Genomic DNA, 18,772 nt, shown 5'->3' with positions numbered 1-18,772 from the left:
CTTCTGCCCAATGAGATAGTCAAGTTAAGTAGGATTGTTGTTGTTGTGTGCCTTCAAGTCATTTCAGACGTTGGGCAAACCTAAGTCTAAAACTGAGGACGGGGGCCAGGTAAATGACCTTGGAGGGCCGCATCCGGCCCCCGGGCCTTAGTTTGGGGACCCCTGCGGTAGACCAATTCAATCCTTGACAACACCCTTGGATTCTGTATGTGCATGCTGGAGCTGGGGTTGAATCTAGGTCAGATTTGCAATGGACTAACCTGTCCAATATATATGAGTCCAGATCTGCTTCTGCTTGTCTTGTTCCATCTGTGATCTTAGGATAATTCAGTCTATCACTACCAGGCCTTCACTGTTGCCAAGTTGATTGTTTATGTTTTGCATCAACTACATATGCTAAGTTTAGCATCAGATTTCTCATCAGCTATAGTGATAAGATTAATCTTTGTTTGGCTGACAAAACTCACTTCCTCTCACACCTATAACCACTGAGCTCTTTTCTATATAAGTAATCTTACCATTTATCATTGGAGAATGCTTAGGTGGTTTCAAGATTAGGTCCTTCTTTGACAGTTTTGGAAGGTGATGCACATTTCTTTTGCAAGATGCTTTAGTACAAGTAATATGCCCTGAATTACTAATGATGAATATAAAAGTTCATAGTTTTTTATAACGTTGCCCTTTTGGAGAGTTGAAAAAAATGTGCAAATGAGCCTGGAGACAAATGTTGATCTTGCAGTATATCAAATCATTATGTGCAATTATTTGACAGTTATTTCCAACTGGAAGCCAGTCTGTCATCTGACATATCTGGGCTGGGCTGATTTGCTGCCCCCTTTTTTTTTCCTTTGTGGCCAGCCACTGTCCAATTTTTCTTCCATTTTTGTCATGTATTACTATTTATAAAGGTAAGTTTGAAGTAGTAGCTAAAAATAACAAATCATTTCCCTCTTAGACTCTCCAGAAACTTGAACATGAGGCTATAATTAGAACTTGTGAAGAAGTCATTTTGACCAATTTGAAATTACCATAGCCCCCTTCACACTCTACAGTGTTATATACCATTTTAACTGCTGTGGGTCCTTTTTCTGGTATCCTATGATTTGCAGCTTAAGAAGGAACATTAAGAAATCTGAGTCAGGCCCCATCTACACTGCAATATAAAATCCAGATTATTTTATTTGAACTGGATAATATGGCAGTGTAGACTCATATAATCTAATTCAAAGCAGATAATGTGAGTTATATAGCTTGATAATATAGATTATATGACAGTGTAGATCCAGCCTCAGATAGTTCTTCAGTATCACACCAAATTATAAACCCCAAGATTCCATAGGATATTGCCATGACAATTAAAGTGGTATATAACACAACTAGCAGTGCTTGGTCACACATTGCTGTGGCGGGGTTTATATACCTGTGAAATAATGTCCCGGGTGAGAGAAAGAACTCTTGTCTGTTGGAGGCAAGTATGAATGCTGCAGTTAATCACTTTGATTAGCATTTAATTGCCTTGCATTTTCAAAGCCTGGCTGCTTCCTGCCTGGGGGAATCCTTTGTTGGGGAGGTGTTAGCTGGACCTGATTGTTTCCTGCCTGGAATTCCCCTCTTTTCAAAGTGTTGTTCTTTATTTATTGTCCTGATTTTAGAGTTTTTTTTAATGCTGGGAGCCAGATTTTGTTCATTTTCTTGGTTCACAGCAACCTAATAATAATAATAATAATAATAATAATAATAATAATAATAGTGCAGTTTTCTGGCATTGTATATTTCTGCTGCTTCTATGACTATTCATTCTGTAGCCCACTTGTTGATGAATGTCCAGAATCAGCAGCATCCACTGTGGTCCTTTTTATCCTGTGCAATGACCGAGCCAGTATAGACTTTGTTTTGGTTTGTTTCTCCATAGTGCTAATGGGTTAGATGCTCTTAGTTCCACTCCTCAATTGAGACCTCTCTGGCTTGGTTGGACCTACCGGTAGTTACACTACCACCAGCACAGTTCTCAGCATCCGTGGAGCAGTTAAGCCCCCGCTCCCACATCAAGGTGGCACCCATCGAGGTGCTGTGCCAAAAGATCTCAGCCATCATTTAGAAACAAACATTGACAAAATTACAATCTCTCAACTGCAAAAGGCCACCTTACGGGGATCTACATGTATCATCCAAAAATACATCACACAGTCCTAAACACTTGGGAAGTGTTTGACTTGTGATTTTGTGATACAAAATCCAGCATATATATCCCATTTGCTGTGTCATATGTCTTTGTGTCAATAACAACAACAACAACAACAACAACAACAACAATAATAATAATAATGACTCTGAGCTGGAAGGTGTCCAGAGGAAGAGGGCAACTAAAAAGATGAATAATCCCTATAAGGATGTCGGGTTCTCTTCTCCCAGTTGTGCTGTGGGTCAGTCTTCCACCAGAAAAAGCACCAAGACACACGCTGGTCGATTCCAACAGGTTTTATTGTACAGAATACCAGAACCTTCTCTTTGGCCCATTGATATAGGGGCTCTCACATACCAGAGGTTAATTGAGGTTTTATGGCTGGCCCGTTTTATAGCTGGCATCTGTTCTTTGTCAGCCGACCGGAGATGTCAAAGATTGGAGATCATGACAGAGGAGCATCTTAAAGAGCTGGTTCTGTTTACCTGCAGAGGAGAAGGTTAAAAGGAGATATGAGAGCCATGTATAAATATGTGAAAGGATGCCTTAAGGAAGAGTGAGCAGGCTTCCTTTCTGTTGGCCTGGAGACTGTGATTCAATGGAGCCATGGGTTGAAATGACAGGAAAGGAAAGGCTGTGTAGATTTTAGTCCTGTGTGGATTGTCGATCACCGTTCTGTAAGTAGGGGGGGTGTGGGCCCGCAGGGTCACTGGCCTGCACCCCCTCCCTAATAGGAGGTTTCTTCCTCCGTTACCATCACCCTGGGGGCCGCAGGCATTGGGGGGGTCTTGGTCTTGAGGTGGCGGAGGCAGTGAGGTGAGCCCACATGGGGTCCCTTTGCAAGATGTCTGCTACCTCCCCCCCTTCCATTTAGGCCCTGGCCTGGGTGGAGTGTTGGAGGCCATTTCAAGCCACATGGCTCCTGGTTGGGTGTTTGCAGAGCCGCTTGGCTCCATTCCCCCCTCCGCCCACCCATGCACTTGGGGGCTGTGTGGCTCCAAGTTTGGGGGGAGAACTATGGAGCTGGTTGGGCTCCATTCTCCAGTTTTCCTCTGTGGTTTTTTCTCCACACACTGAAGGGGGGCTTAGGGCAGTATTTTTTGTGCATGCACTGTATTTTGTTATTTATTTTGGGGGTTTTAAGTCCTTTTTCTCTTTGTGTGTTTGTTTTTTTCTTTGTGGTGGTCAGTCATTAGGTAGTTAGACATATTTTTCTTTGCCAAATTTTTTGTTATTTGCTCTAGTGGTTTTGTTGTTAATTTGGTCCTACAAGCGGACAGTACACTTTTTATATATATATAGATAACAGCATAGTATACAAGTGCTCTTGACTCATTTCCTTTGAAAGCAATATAGTGACTTACAGTCCTTCTGTAATAGTTATCAACAGCATTAAGTCTGAATCTTTGTCGAGCTGTGATCCGAGGGGGCAACCTTTATTTCAAGTTCTCCACTCTTTTATTAATTACTAAATGAACAATCTGACCTTTCTCTCTGAATATATTGAGTGCCAAGTACATCATTAGTTTATTTAATGTAGAAATGAATAGCTATAAATCACAGAAAACATAGCATGAGTATATACATACAAGTACTGGTATAAGTTTTCTCCTGGAAGAAAAGTTAATAAAAGGATCAGTCCTGACCCCCAAATTTGCTGGTTGTAGAACAGTAGTAAGAAACTTCAGTATTCAGAGTAGGCAATATTCTGTCCATAGTGCTCCTGTGGCTGCAAAGATTTGCCCAAATACAAGAGAGAAAAAGTACTGGACCATCACCTTATCCTCCATGTCACCACCAACCATGAAGCTCCATGGGAGCACCTGGCCATCACCACATCCGCTCATGTCAGAAAATAGATTTTTCACAACCACCCCCTTCTTGCTGGTTGATCAGGGGCTTATTTTAATGACAAAATATGTGACTGTGGTGATCAGATACTCACATGGAGCTCTGTAGCTGGGGGTGAGGGTGACACCAACACAGAAAGTCATATCCTTCCCTTGTGCTTTTCAACTCAGGGAAAAGGTGGTGTTCTTCTTAATAGGAGTCCAAACCTAATTGGATCTTATCCAATTGTTCAAAAAAGTGCTTAAAAGTCTGTGTGCACTCTGGCGTTTTCTAGAAACTCTGGAGTATCCCTTGACTTTGCCTGACAAAGTCTGGTTAAGGACAGACGAACCCAGGATACTCTCTGGAAATAACTGTGCATTACAGACAGCCTTGCTGGATTCAGGATCAGCACACTTGTTCATATAAACTCAGGGAAGTTCTACAGACACTATAATGCAGTTCATTATATAATGCAGTTTGAATGCAGTTCAAAGCCGGCTCAAGGGCACATTATCCACAAAATGTACATCCCGATGCACACCGCAGCACTCATTAAGTCACGCCTCTTCTACACTGTCATATAGTCCAAATTATCAAAGCAGATCATCCACATTATCTGCTTTGAGCTGGATTATATGAGTCTACACTGCTGTATAATCTAGTACAAAGCAGATAATCTTGTTCATATGTCGAGGATTGCCTTTATATTTCCTACAGGGTCTGAAATTGGGGTAGACCTTCATTGTCTGCAGTGCATAATTGCATAATAGTGGACTGGATAAAAATAGGTAAAGGTAAAGGTTTTCTCCTGATGTTAAGTCCAGTTGTGACCGACTCTGGGGGTTGGTGCTCATCTCCATTTCTAAGCTGAAGAGCCGGCATTGTCCGTAGACATCTCCAAGGTCATGTGGCTGTCATGACTGCATGGAGCACCGTTACCTTCCCGCCGGAACAGTACCTATTTATCTACTCACATTTGCATGTTTTCGAACTGCTAGGTTGGCAGGAGCTGGGGCTAACAGCGGGCGCTCATTCCGCTTCCGGGATTTGAACCTGGGACCTTCCGGTATGCAAGTTCAGCAGCTCAGCGCTTTAGCACACTGCGCCACCACCAGGGGCCCAGATAAGAAATATAATTTCTTTTTTCCATCAGCTGTCTAGCCATGTAAAGTGCATTTTTTGGGTTCAGTTCAGATCTGCAATCAGTGGATGCTGTGGTCACTATCCAAGTCTTGAACAGGTTCCTAGAGTGTTTGGTAGGAGCTGCACATTAAAACCAGTTTGTTTCAATCCACTTCCAAACTCGATTATCGTGTTTGTGTAGAACTGCCCTCTCAGATTTCAGCAGCTGAATCAATGAACCTATTGAAGTCAGGATTAGCAGGTGGATCTTCAAGCCATTATTAGTTCAAAGTTAGATTTGGACATGTATTGTAGATCTGTGACATTTTATAGATAAAATGTAATATATTACAAATATATATAATTTGTATATATTTGTAATATATACAAATTTATTTATTTATTTCGTGTCAAAAGCATAATAAATAAGTTTAAAAGTGATAAAATAAAGGAATCACAAACAGCTAAATAGTTTTGGACCAAAAGTGGGCAACAGCAATCGCATTGTCCGTAGCTTTAAACAACTCCTCCTCCGCATTGCATTGCTTTTAAACATATATACAAATTATGTATACAGCAACAAGTTGGTGAAAGTGAGTCCCTAAGTACGACAGCTGGTATTCAGCCAAATAAACATGGCTGACAGATAAGCTGCAACATTGGGTACAAATCTAATTGTGCACCAGAAAACAGTGCACTCGAATGTTGATCAGTTCACAAAGCAATTGCAACATAGACTTTAAACATCTTGCCAAATAAAACAGAAGTTATAGTGTGATAAGCCAATTTAGGCTGTAGCACCTAACTCTCATTTACATGAATCAAGTCCCAATACTTTGGTCCTCCAGGAGTGATTTGTACATTATTCAATTCTAATTACATATATTGATGAAAAATGTGGTGGAAAGAGAAAAGGGCCCTTCAAATTTAGTAAAATTAATGCATGTTCCAATTATATAGAATATTTCCAATATTTTGATGCTGAAAATCAGAGTATATGTACAAAATTGTTTGTGCTATTGACTTATGTATGCCCCCTAGATTTTTATTTCTGACAGGTCTCTTTTCTTTGACTAAAGAACTAAAGGGAATGTTTAGCTTGGACAAGAGAAGATTAAGAGGGTGCATGATAGCCATGTTTAAATATTTGAACATTGTTCAGACATTGAAACATGTCTATCATGTCCTCTCTTAAAATTATTGAGGTGAAGCAAGCTTGTTTTTTGCTGCTCCATAGATTTGGAGTATATTGATACATGCCACAGAGACCAGGGCCAGTCTTCAGTGAAAGTGCATCAGGCTAGCCCTAAGGGTGATTATGCTACCTGCCTCTTACCCTTACCTTAACTGTTGTTTGTCATTGCGGTGATCCCCCTCCTTTCCCCAGGGCATGTGAGTATTTTTGTTGACATAAACAAAGATGCTTGGCAACAGCCAGGAACTCTTCAGAATTCTGTGTCCACGGTGACAGACAACAAAGAGAAATGTGATTCCTTTTCTCTGTATGGAAAATAAGATGGTAGCACTGGTTCATGTGAACAATTGGGCCAGTTCAAATTCGGCCTAGATTGGTCACTGGAACATCTAGAAGTGAGCATATTAAATATATACTGAAATCACCCACTGGCTGCCAATAGTTTCCAGGCAATGTACAAATTGTTGGTTATGTTCTGTAAAGCCTTACATGGTTTGGGTCCAGGTATCTACAGGTTATCCTTCTGCCATATAATCTGCTCTGGACACTGAGGTCCCATAGGGGATTGCTTACTGCAGTCAGCCAGAATCCGACTGGCAGTTATCACTTAGATGATCTTGTTGGATTATGGTTGTATGTGTATGAAATGTAAATCAAGTGTTTTCTGCTGTTAGGCAAGAGTATGTGTTTCAGCAATGAAACAGTTAACAGCAGGCTAGTTTTGACTGACAGCCTGCTATGACCTATCAGGCATGGTTTCTGGTTTTGGAAGTTGGGAACTTCCTTCGTACTGAGGAATGTGTTTTCTTATCTCTGAGTGTGGTTGAGCTGGTGCCTGCCAAGGCAAGAGGCTAAAGAGAATGCCAGCTCAGAGCGATGGCTTTTGCTGTACTTTGTAAATATGTATTATAGATATTGAAATAAATGTATGGACTTCAGACTACTGATGTGTTTGAGTCTGACATTGAAGAGGAATTGGTGTGGCAGCCGATTCACCAATTTATCAGGGTGCTGGTGTACAGAGGATCGATGGAGCTTGAAGAAACCCACCCAGCACGCACCATGACCCCCACGCCAACAGATCTTTTAATCAGCCACCTCTAGACTGTGGAATGACCTGCCAGAGAGCTTTGACAGCTACTTGGGCTATCAGAATTTAAAATACAATTAAATATCTACCTCTTTTGACAGGCCTACTCATCAACTTCAAGCTGTGAATTTTAAATTTACATTCTATTAGCACTGTGTTTTAATCTTCGTACTATTCATTTTGTGGTGTTGTGTTTTATCCGGGTGTTGTAACTGTGTTGTACACTGCCTCGTGCCATTAGAAGAAGCTGGTAACAAATCATAAGATTTTGCCGCTGCTGCTCTTGTTTTTGTTGGACAAGTTGATAGGCAAGGCAGATTTCCTTCTAGGTGCTGTTGTAAGATATCATTTAATTATCATAACAATTGATTGATGAAAAAGAAGAGGCTTTACAATCATAGCTGCCTTAATGCTGCTTTGGTGTTTCAATTTCTCATGTATCCTTCCCTCCCCAGGGTACACACAAATGGCCAAATAGTAGCGAAGAGATTAATCCTTCAGATTATGGACGCATCTCAGTAATTTAGTGTTGTATGTCCCAAACTACTCCAGCTTCCCCAGAGCCATATTATTTAGCACTGGAGTTCTTTTGATGAATGGAGAGTATTGAAGGCAATCTCTCTTCCAAAAGTCAAGCTGAGCTCATATTTTTACTTGATGTAGCTTTTGTGTGGTAACTGCTGTTTTTTCTCTCTCTCACTCCCTGTCCATTAAGAGATATTCTGTATTGAGAGCACTGGTACTTTGTACCCATTATTAATAGCAGTAGACCAAGTTTTTGGATAAGTTCTACACTACTTTGATTTTTTGTTTTATTGTTGTAACATTTCAGTTGTAATTGATTTCAAAATGGATCATAATTACAATGGCACTACAATTAAAATAACATCCATTAAAAGGACAACTAGAAAACTGAAACTTATTTATTGCTAAATAAAAAGCAAATGGAAAACAAAAGAGCAGATAAAATATACATAGAATTGGATCTCTAACTGAAAAAGCACTATGAATCAGAAAGATCTTTATTTTCCTTCAAAATGAAGGAAATAGCAACCTAATCTCACAGGACAGGGAGTTCCATAGTTTATAGGTCACAACAGAAAAAGACTTCAGAGTCTGAATCCAGCATCCTGAATCTGGTTTTGACATTGACCATGTTGTACCTGCCAGTTATAAAGCTTTGAAAAATGAGGTGTCCTTCAGGAAGAAAAATGCTAACAGGTCTAATGTAAAACTAACATACACGGGAATCTTAAACCTGATAGATTAAGCAAGCAAAATCTAGGGTCGGGTTTGACTATTTCTAGTTCTGTCACAATAATAATAATATAATAATAAAACTTTATTTATACCCCACCACCATCTCCCCGTGGGGACTCGGGGCGGCTCACAAGGTTACAAAAGTAACAGCGTAAATACATTAAACAATATACACAGTTTAAAACACAAGACGATGATAAAACAGAAGTTAAAACAAAGGTTTATACAACATTCATTTGTATTCCCCTCAAATTCCATGAAGATTTTTTTTCAGAATTTTGGTAAGTGCATATCAAAAAAAGAGGTGAAATTAAACCCTTTTCTTCATTTTAAATACTGTTTACTGTTTACAGTACAGTAGAGTCTCACTTATCCAACATAAACGGGCCGGCAGAACGTTGGATAAGCGAATATGTTGGATAATAAGGAGAGATTAAGAAAAAGCCCATTAAACATCAAAATAGGTTATGATTTTACAAATTAAGCACCAAAATATCATGTTAGACAAATTTGACAGAAAAAGTAGTTCAATACTCAGTAATGCTATGTAGTAATTACTGTATTTATGAATTTAGCACCAAAATATCATGATATATTGAAAACATTGACTACAAAAATGCGTTGGATAATCCAGAACGTTGGATAAGCGAGTGTTGGATAAGTGAGACTCTACTGTATTTAAAAGTGTTATTTTATTGGAACAGTAAGATCCAATAGAACCAAATGGAGGGGCCCTTTCATGCTGCAGCTCCTGATGGATTGGAAACCATAGAAGCGGTGTTTCTATGGTCAGTGGTTTTCATGGACAGGATCACAGGGTTGTTGTGTGTCTTTCAGGCTGTGTGGCCATGTTCCAGAAGTATTCTCTCCTGACGTTTCGCCCACATCTATGGCAGGCATCCTCAGAGGTTGTGAGGCATGGATAAACTAGGCAAGGAAGGTAAATATATATCTGTGGAGAGTCCAGAGTGTGACAAGAAGCCAGTGCTAATGTTTCAGTTAATCACCCTAATTAGCATTGGAAAGGTTTGTCTCTTGCCTGGGGGGCATCCTTTGTTCAGAGTCATTAGCCATCCTTGGGGCTCCTCTGCCCCCAGAGTGTTGCTTCCCATCTACTGTTCTGATTTTTGAGTCTTTTTTAACACTGGTAGCCAGATTTTGTTCATTTTCATGGTTTCCTCCTTTCTGTTGAAGTTGTCCACATGCTTGTGGATTTCAATGGCTTCTCTGTGTAGTCTGACATGATAGTTGTTGGAGTGGTCAAGCATTTCTGTGTTTTCAAATAATAAGCGGTATTTTGAGGGAAGGCATTAATAAAGAGGGGAAATTGTTAGCTGTGACCATCAGTAGAACATTGGATTTAAGTTTTCTGAGTTCACAATCTCGTTTCTAATCCTAGTTCATTATGCTATATATTTACGGTTTCATGGGGCATTGCAATGTGCTTTGTGGAACACTATTTTCTTTTGACAACCTTATTCTTACTTCAGTCAGCAGTGTTTCTATAAGAAGCTCCCCACATACACCATGACATTTCCCTTCACTCTGCAGATTTCTAGCATGGCAGTGACTTGAAATTTCAATTGAGCTTCTAGAAATACTATTTAAGCTTCCACAGGAAAAAAGACAAAGTTTCCATGGGAATGTGAATACAACAAATAGAAAAGTATTATGTGTGAAGAATTTTTGTTAGGCCGCTTTCTGAAATGTTATAAATGTTATAAATTTAGAGATTGAAGGATAATTCCATTGGGGAGGGACAGAGGATTCTTACTTGATAGGTATTTGCTTCCCTGTATATTTTATTATTAAAGTCATCAAAATAGCTCTACCTCATCCTATTGTGGTTGAACATGATAAACCTCCCCATAAGGATTTATAGTTTCCCAAGGGCACAAGGATACAGAGATGTGAATTTTTATTCTTTTAAAAAGTCTGCAGATGTTTATTGATACAGATCAGTGGAGGTGCAGAGCAGACCTGCAATGGTGGCTTCTCCAAAAGGCTTTAGTTTCAACCCCTTAGGAAAATGTATCAGTTTCTTTCAATTTTCTGCATACCTTGTATCTTTTAATACTATTTCTATAACTTTATGTGTATATATAAGGTTTATGATTTGTGTCAAAATGTAATGAGATGGGTCTCAGAAGTTTTCACCTTTCGGTCATCTTGCTCAGGCATTTCCCTAGCTGGGTTAGCCTGCAGTTGTTCCTGGCAAAGGTGGTAATCAAAATCCATTGTGTGTACATGTAAAACGATAGTTTTTGTGCCAGATCTGATAAAGCCAACCAATATTTGTTCAGCCGAGTATCTGTCAGGACCCAGGCTGCAGAGCACCAATAACCATGTGCAGAGGCCAGAATCTATCTAATATCTTTATTAAAGGAATATATAAAGTCAATAAAAACAAGTGTAGAATATAGTTCAGGAGTAGACCTTTCAGGAAAGGTCCAATATAGTCCAGGAAAACAATGTCCAATATGTGATATTAAAGTCCAAAGTTATAATCCACTTCACCGAAACACACACTATTTGGCAAGCAATAGTGTGGGGAACTGTCCATAGTCTTTGAAGCTTAAGGTAAATCCGAAGGAAACTGGAAAACAAGGCTTGAATCTGAGAAGCAAGGTCCGTGGTTTAAAATGCAAGGCAAGACAAGACTTGAGACTTGGCAAGATCAAACTTGAAGCAAGGCAAACATGAATCAAGAACTGAGTCCATAGAAGTTCATGGTACAAGGCTGGGCTGGAAACTTGATCTGGGATCTGGGAACTGGAGTACGAAGTCTACACACGATCTCACTTCTCAAGCCGAGGAATTGACTCCGCAAGGATTTCTGTGCGGGCAAACACCTATATAGGATCTTGTTTTCCCGCCAAGGAACACTTTCTCTGGGGAACAAGAACCGAAACCTATACTGTGTCCAGATGCATGACTCCTTAAAGTTTCCCAAGGGAAACAGACTTAATCAGCTAATTGTCTGGCAGCTATCCTGGCGCTCTGGCGAGTCGCCTCTCGAGCGCCCCTATCTTGATTATAATAATCCCGGCGAGAAAACGGGGGAGATTTCTGTTCAAGGCTTGTTTGGCTGACTTCTTGTGGGCAAACATCTTGCAGGTGCAAGGGCTCCAAAACTGGCAGAAACGGTGGGAAACCCAAGTTTTCCTCTTCATCTGCCTCAATAGTACTAGGAACGGGACTATATGGCCCATGAGTCATCACAGTATCCCACTTGGGCTGAGAGATTGCTGACCATGGAAACAGAAGCTTGGAATATTATGTACATTTGCAGACTCCTTTTTTTCAAATCCAAGGTTTGATTAAAGATATCATCACCTTTTTTCTGGGTCCCTTTCTTTTCCGAAAGCATTTTCCCATCACTTGGAACTGGACAATTAAGCCACTCAGAAACTCATTAACATTTACCAAATATGGGGATGGATCTTCCAGGAGGAAGCAGGAGGTTTGAAATGTTGTCAAATGTATAAAACCTTGTGTCATGGTATTCATGTTATTCTGTACCTTTGAAAGTATCTGCTTGTACATCCACTCTTTCTGGCCAGATCGAATAAATCTCTGTGGCTTGTCTTCACCTTGGTGAATGACGTTTCTGTTATGGTCTATTTTGGTTTAGCTTGAATGCTCACCAAGCATGGATCTTCTCATCCACAGTCCGAGTTCTAAATTCGATACATGTTGAAATTAACAAAGATGAGTTAACATAGTCTAAACCAGGGGTCCCCAAACTAAGGTCCGGGGGCCGGATGCGGCCCTCTGAAGTTATTTACCTGGCCCCCACCCTCAGTTTTAGACTTAGGCTTGACCAAAGTCTGAAATGACTTGAAGGCCAACAACAACAATCCTAATTGACTATCTCATTGGCCAGAAGCAGACTCACACTTCCCATTGAAATCCTGATAGGTTTATGTTGGTTAAAATTGTTTTTATCTTTAAATATTGTATTGTTCTTTCATTGTTGTTGTTTTCTTTTCTTTCTTTCTTTTTTTGCACTACAAATAAGACATGTGCAGTGTGCATAGGAATTTATTCATATTTTTTTCAAATTATTATTTGGCCCCTCAACAGTCTGAAGAATTGTGGACTGGCCCTCTGCTTAAAAAGTTTGAGGACCCCTGGTCTAAACCAATAAAGCAATAAAATATCTTATATAGATACAATAGTCTCCCAGGGCTCCATTGAAAAATATGAACCCTATCTTAATCTATGCCATATGCAATAGAATTCGGCCCAGATCTTTCCTGTAAGACATGCATGTCCCTTCCTAGCCAAACTCATGGATTCCTAAGGATCGAATATTGCTGGGGTTTGCTGCTATCAGATTCTCTGTGAGAACCCCCCCCCCCCTTTTTTAATAAATTCTTAGGGACTGTTAAAGAGATAAGGTGGGCTTGTAATGTTTAGTACGTAAAGAGCTGTTTGATTTAGGAACCAAATTCCCACAGTGATACTCAGAAAGCAATGTGCCTACTGGTACAGTTAGGTACATAAATAATAGATTCCTGCTTTAGTATTTGTCATAGCAGGAGGGTTACTATTTCAAAGTGGATCTCATCCTACCAGGGACCTTTAGAAAGAACTTTTGTAGAAATTATGTACCCAATGTGCATCCAAACTAGAGACAGATTGCTGTTAGCTCTTCCTCCCGCTCCCTCCTGTTCTTTCTCAAAAAAACACTCCAACTCAAATAAAGCTGATCTATGAGCCTTACAGCTCAAAGAGTTTTACTGTGCAGTCAGCAATTTTTCCTGTTTCTTTGATAGAGAAGTCATAGATTTAAACATGAGAGATTTAACTGGACAGCATAGTAGAGAATATAAAACAGATCATTTAGTTTGCAGCGTTGTGTTATCAGTGAGCTATATTTTGGTAACACACAGGGAAAAGGGTCACAGTATATTTTTCCTTAGTGAGGAAAAAAGTAGAAATGCTAAAAACACAATCATAGATTTCTCAGTGCTAATTAAAAAAAGGGAGGGGGTTTAATTCACTACTACAGCTATTCCTGGATATACAGGAATTCAAAGCCACACTTTTAATATATATATGAAAGTATTAAGAAGGGAAGTAGTGATCAGTCCAAAGGCACTAACTAGACCAACATACTGTAAATACAGTAACCAATGAGGTGTTTATAGGAAGCCCACACATAGGATTTGAATACAACACTCACATTCCTTTCTGTGTAAGGCAAAGGCAAATCTCTCTGAACAAATCTTGCCAAGGAAGCCCCATGATAGGCCTGTTTAAGGGTTGCTAGATGTCAGAAATGCCTTAAGGGAACACAATAACAAGAGCTTCAGATACTGGAAGTGATATACAGCCATCCTGAGGAATAACTGCTGATGGCCATAAGTGCCACTAATTTATTTTGTTTCATTTTAATCCAGTGAACAAGTATTGCTACATCTTACTGCACTGAATTCCACAGTTTAATTAATTTTATGGACTTAGTTACTTCTCCCACTTATTTAGTTTCAGTGATAGACCCATGACTTAGTATTATGAGAGAAGAATATATTTTTATTACACTATACATAATTTTAAAACACTACAGGTGGAAATAATTTTTATAATTTTTTCATGGATGAAAATTGAATTAGCCCATAGTCAGGAAACAATCAAGAAGAAAAATGAAATGGTGAGAATTTTGCATAGTTTTTGCCCAGTATTTCTGTTCATTGTATGGACTGGCCAATCATTCTTGCTCTGATTTCTCCATTCTGCAAGCAGTTTTTAGATTGTAAAATAACTTCTCTTATTCCATGACAGCCAAAATTTCTTTGGACTCTTTCATATAATAATAATAATAATAATAATTATTATTATTATTATTATTATTATTATTATTATTATTATTATTATTTTATTCTTGTACCCCGCCTCGATCTCCCCACAGGACTCAGGGTGGCTTACAAATGCAAAAGAGTATATAAACAAAAACATCAAATACCAAAAACGCACAAATGAAAAATTAAAACATATGATTAAAATCAAACCATTAATAAGACAAAGTTAAAACACATAAATAAAAACATAAAGATGGGCTGATCAAAGTGCACTAAGTGAGACCTGTAAACATAGAGGAAGTTAAAGGTGTTATAAGAACATTGGGGAGAACCAGAAGTCTTCCTGAAAAATAATAAGACTTAATAAAAGAATTCAAAGAACAAATGAAGTATGTTTGTTTCTAACATGTTCACATTTTAAGAAGTACTAGCTGTGCCCGGCCACGCGTTGCTGTGGCTAGGACTTCATTTTTCTTTTTGTTTTATGAACGTAGAGGCGTGGATGAGAGGTTGTGCTGTCAATTTTCAAGGTTGTGGGGCGTTTAGTTTAGTTGTTTTGTCCGGTGCCGTGATTCCATTACCCTTTTATATATATAGATTAGAGCAGAAATTCCCTAACGGTGATATGTGAAACCCTAGAGTTCCACAAAGTATTATATAAGTTATGTGAAAAAAAATTAAATATCTTTTAGAAAATATTTTAAAGGCCTGTGCCATTGTATGAAGATCTTACAATGTACCCCTGCTTTAAAATGAAATGTGAATCTGTTACACTGAATAACTATTGACTATAACTGATATAGCCATCAGTACTCTGAAAGGCTATGTGAGTAATGTTCCCCTTCATATTCACATTGTTGTGAATCATGTTTTTTAGCTATAATTAATTACACCAAAAATAAATTTCGGAGTAAGTTGGATGTCATCTTGGATATTTGTATTCAGCTGTCAGATGTAAAGTACCATTTAAAAACTATTTTAAGTACAAAAATGAAACAATTTCAGTCAGCACTGTAGCTGTGAATTCAATATTTTCTTGTACCAAAATAAAGGTTTATGGTTATAGCAAACACTTTCATATACCAAAATAAGGGTTTGTGGCGATATTTAAAAAAAATTATCTTTATTTCCAAACTACATTATATAAAACTGTCAGGCAATAAGAGTAGACGAAAGAAGGAAAAACTTTGCGGGATCTCTATGTTTAGGGATAGAGTTAGGGTTCCTTGCGGGGCAGGGGAAGTCTTCTGAATGACTCAATGACTAAAAAAAGTTTGGAAACTGCTGGACTAGAGAGATATGCTGAAACTATACATAACTGAATAGTGTTATAAAGATGCTCTCACACCCAAAGCCACATCATATCACAGTTCAGTAAGGAGTGGCTTCGGACTGTCATTTATTGTGTTCTTCTTAAAAGGAACTTTCCAGTTTCTATACATTTAAAAGTCGCAAATTCTTTCCATCACAAATCTTTTCAAAGTTGGGAATATTGGGATAAGTACAAAAAGAGAGAGAAGTGAACAAAAATGTCATCAATTCATAATGTGAGTTTTTAATAGTAAGAAAACTAAATAGTTAAGCTAAAGGTCCCAAAAAAACTGGTGCCCCCAAGACTTCGCACCAATATTCTGCAATTCCTAATGCCCATTTCAACAAGAAGGGCATTATAAGAGTTTCTAATCTCAGATTACAAAATCTCATCCTTTTGAATCTTAATTTACCTTGTTGGCTTTGTGACCCCCATGGAGTTGGGTGGAATGTCTTTAGTCACAAGGACTAGATTCATTTATTACCCAGAAGCAAATAAAAATGATTCCTGCAAATCTAAGTAAACAAATTTGTGTAAAAATACCAATAGCAATTTTTTTGGCATCAATATTACATTTCAGCTTTGTGTGTCTCCTCCCTTTCATTTATTAATCAGAACCTGTCATGCATTGAAGTTTCTCAACCCAACTTACAATTAATGGCCCTTTTCTACCTCATCCCTCATAAACATATCCCAGCCCTTTCTGATACATTTGATGCCAAGCATATAAAGTATAATAATGTCCTTGCCAGTTTCTCAAAGATACACAAATCATAGAATGTGTCAACATTTTTGGAAAATGCTGGGCTTTTTTTGATGTACATCTTATTTTTCCCACACTTGCTCATAGAAGTAGGGAGATATCAAATCACATCTACAACAATCAGTTTGAAAACATTCTATGGAAACATAGAATGTTCTGGTTGTCATGATACTTTTATGGGGCATCTCCAAGATCTTCTTTTTCCTTGCTTCTTTGGTCTTATTAAAACGATTAGTCACAATGGAGCCATGGAAGCGCTGTATTTATCTCTCATTGCTTATATCCACTCACATGGGGTTGAAGACCATTTAATTCAATGGGATCAGCATCATATTTTTTCTGGAGAAACACCAGGCAAAACTGTAGATAGAATTCAACTTCTTAAATACAGAGGAAGAGAAAGGCATTGTTAAGCTTCCTATGGATAAATCTTGCCAACAAAGAATTACAAGAGGGTTGCCGTAAGTCAAACTTCACTTGAAGGCACAAAACAGCAATATACTGAAACTCTTCGGTGCACTGAAAATGGCAGCAGAGATAGATAAGATTTTTTTTTAATAGCGTTAGTGACATGAATGGAGCCCCAGTGGCGAAGTGTGTTAAAGCACTGAGCTGCTGAATTTGCAGACCGAAAGGTCCCAGGTTCAAATCCTGGGAGAAGAGTGAGCGCCTGCTGTTAGTTCCAGCTTCTGCCAACCTAGCAGTTCGGAAACATGCCAATGTGAGTAGATCAATAGGTACCGCTCCAGCGGGAAGGTAAGGGCGCTCCATGCAGTCATGCCAGCCACATGACCTTGGAGGTGTCTACGGACAACGCCGGCTCTTTGGCTTAGAAATGGAGATGAGAACCAACCCCCAGAGTCGGACAGGACTGGACTTAACATCAGGGGAAACCTTTACCTTTACTAGTGATCTGAATATGAAACTACACAATCCTATATGTTTGATATGAAATGAACTTATTTTTTAAAATGTCTGAGGAATTGATTTTGATTTAATTTTCTACTGAGGCCAGAGTTTGGACTGTTTAAGTCTTACAAGTCTGGGTTTGCATCTATGTGTGTTCAATCGTTAGGGCAGGGGTCCCCAAACTAAGGCCCGGGGGCCGGATGCGGCCCTCCGAGGTCATTTACCTGGCCCCCGCCCTCAGTTTTATAATATAATATATTGTATATACATATAATATTGATAATAATATTATAATGTAATACAATATAACACTAATAATAATACCATATAATAATATTAATTATATATTCTATATTACATATAATATTACTAATAATATTACAGTATAGTGGTATAGTTCAATATAGTAATATATAATGCTAATATTGTGCTATGCTAATAATATAATATATTGTATGTACATATAATTTGTAAGCTACTCTGAGTCTCCTTTGGGGTGAGAAGGGTGTGATACAAATGAAGTAAATAAATGCAGTAAATAAATAATAAATAAATTTTAGACTTAGGCTCACCCAAAGTCTGAAATGACTTGAAGGCACACAACAACAACAACAACAACAACAACAACAACAACAACAACAACCCTAATTAACTTGACTATCTCATTGGCCAGAAGCAGGAGCACACTTCCCATTGATATCCTGATAAATGTATGTTGGTTAAAATTGTTTTTGTTTTTAAATATTGTATTGTTCTTTCGTTGTTGTTGTTGTTTTTTTTTTTTTGCACTACAAATAAGACATATGCAGTGTGCATCGGAATTTGTTTGTATTTTTTTCAAATGATAATCCGGCCCCTCAACAATCTGAAGGATTGTTTTAAGCCCTTGGCTTAAAAAGTTTGAGGACCCCTGCGTTAGGGCCTCTACTTCCATGCCCAAATATCTCCTCATCTTTAATTCATACATGACAGATAGATACAACATGGAAATTTTCCCAGTGGGAATAGCCAATTCTATTTGTATTTTGCTAATGTAAATTGGAAGCAAGTGTCATAGATATGTATCTAAAAAAACTTAGACTCAGATTGGTGATGATATGTCGGAGAAAGAGACATTTGCAGTGAAAGGATCCCTTTGAGGTGTGGACTGATCATAAAAATCTGCAAGCCTTACACACACCTCAGAGGCTAAATGCAACTGAGGTGGGTCCTGTTCTTTAGTAGATTTCAGTTCACTTTGCATTATTTCCCACGAAAAAGGAATTTCATGACAGACACATACCTCAGCATGACAGCCAG

General features: G+C 38.5%; 1 long non-coding RNA gene across 1 annotated transcript; it reads right to left on the bottom strand.

The window, feature by feature from the left end:
• Positions 1–2,463: 2,463 nt before the first annotated feature.
• On the bottom strand, positions 2,464–6,536 carry LOC134298080 (uncharacterized). The gene is made up of 2 exons (XR_010005054.1): positions 6,480–6,536; positions 2,464–2,667 (listed from the first exon to the last, which is right to left on the bottom strand). It is a non-coding gene; the product is annotated as an uncharacterized LOC134298080 (long non-coding RNA).
• Positions 6,537–18,772: the final 12,236 nt, after the last annotated feature.

This window comes from Anolis carolinensis, chromosome 3, assembly GCF_035594765.1.
Source record: "Anolis carolinensis isolate JA03-04 chromosome 3, rAnoCar3.1.pri, whole genome shotgun sequence".
Classification (NCBI taxonomy): domain Eukaryota; kingdom Metazoa; phylum Chordata; class Lepidosauria; order Squamata; family Dactyloidae; genus Anolis; species Anolis carolinensis.
This window is presented reverse-complemented; position numbering and strand designations above follow the sequence as displayed.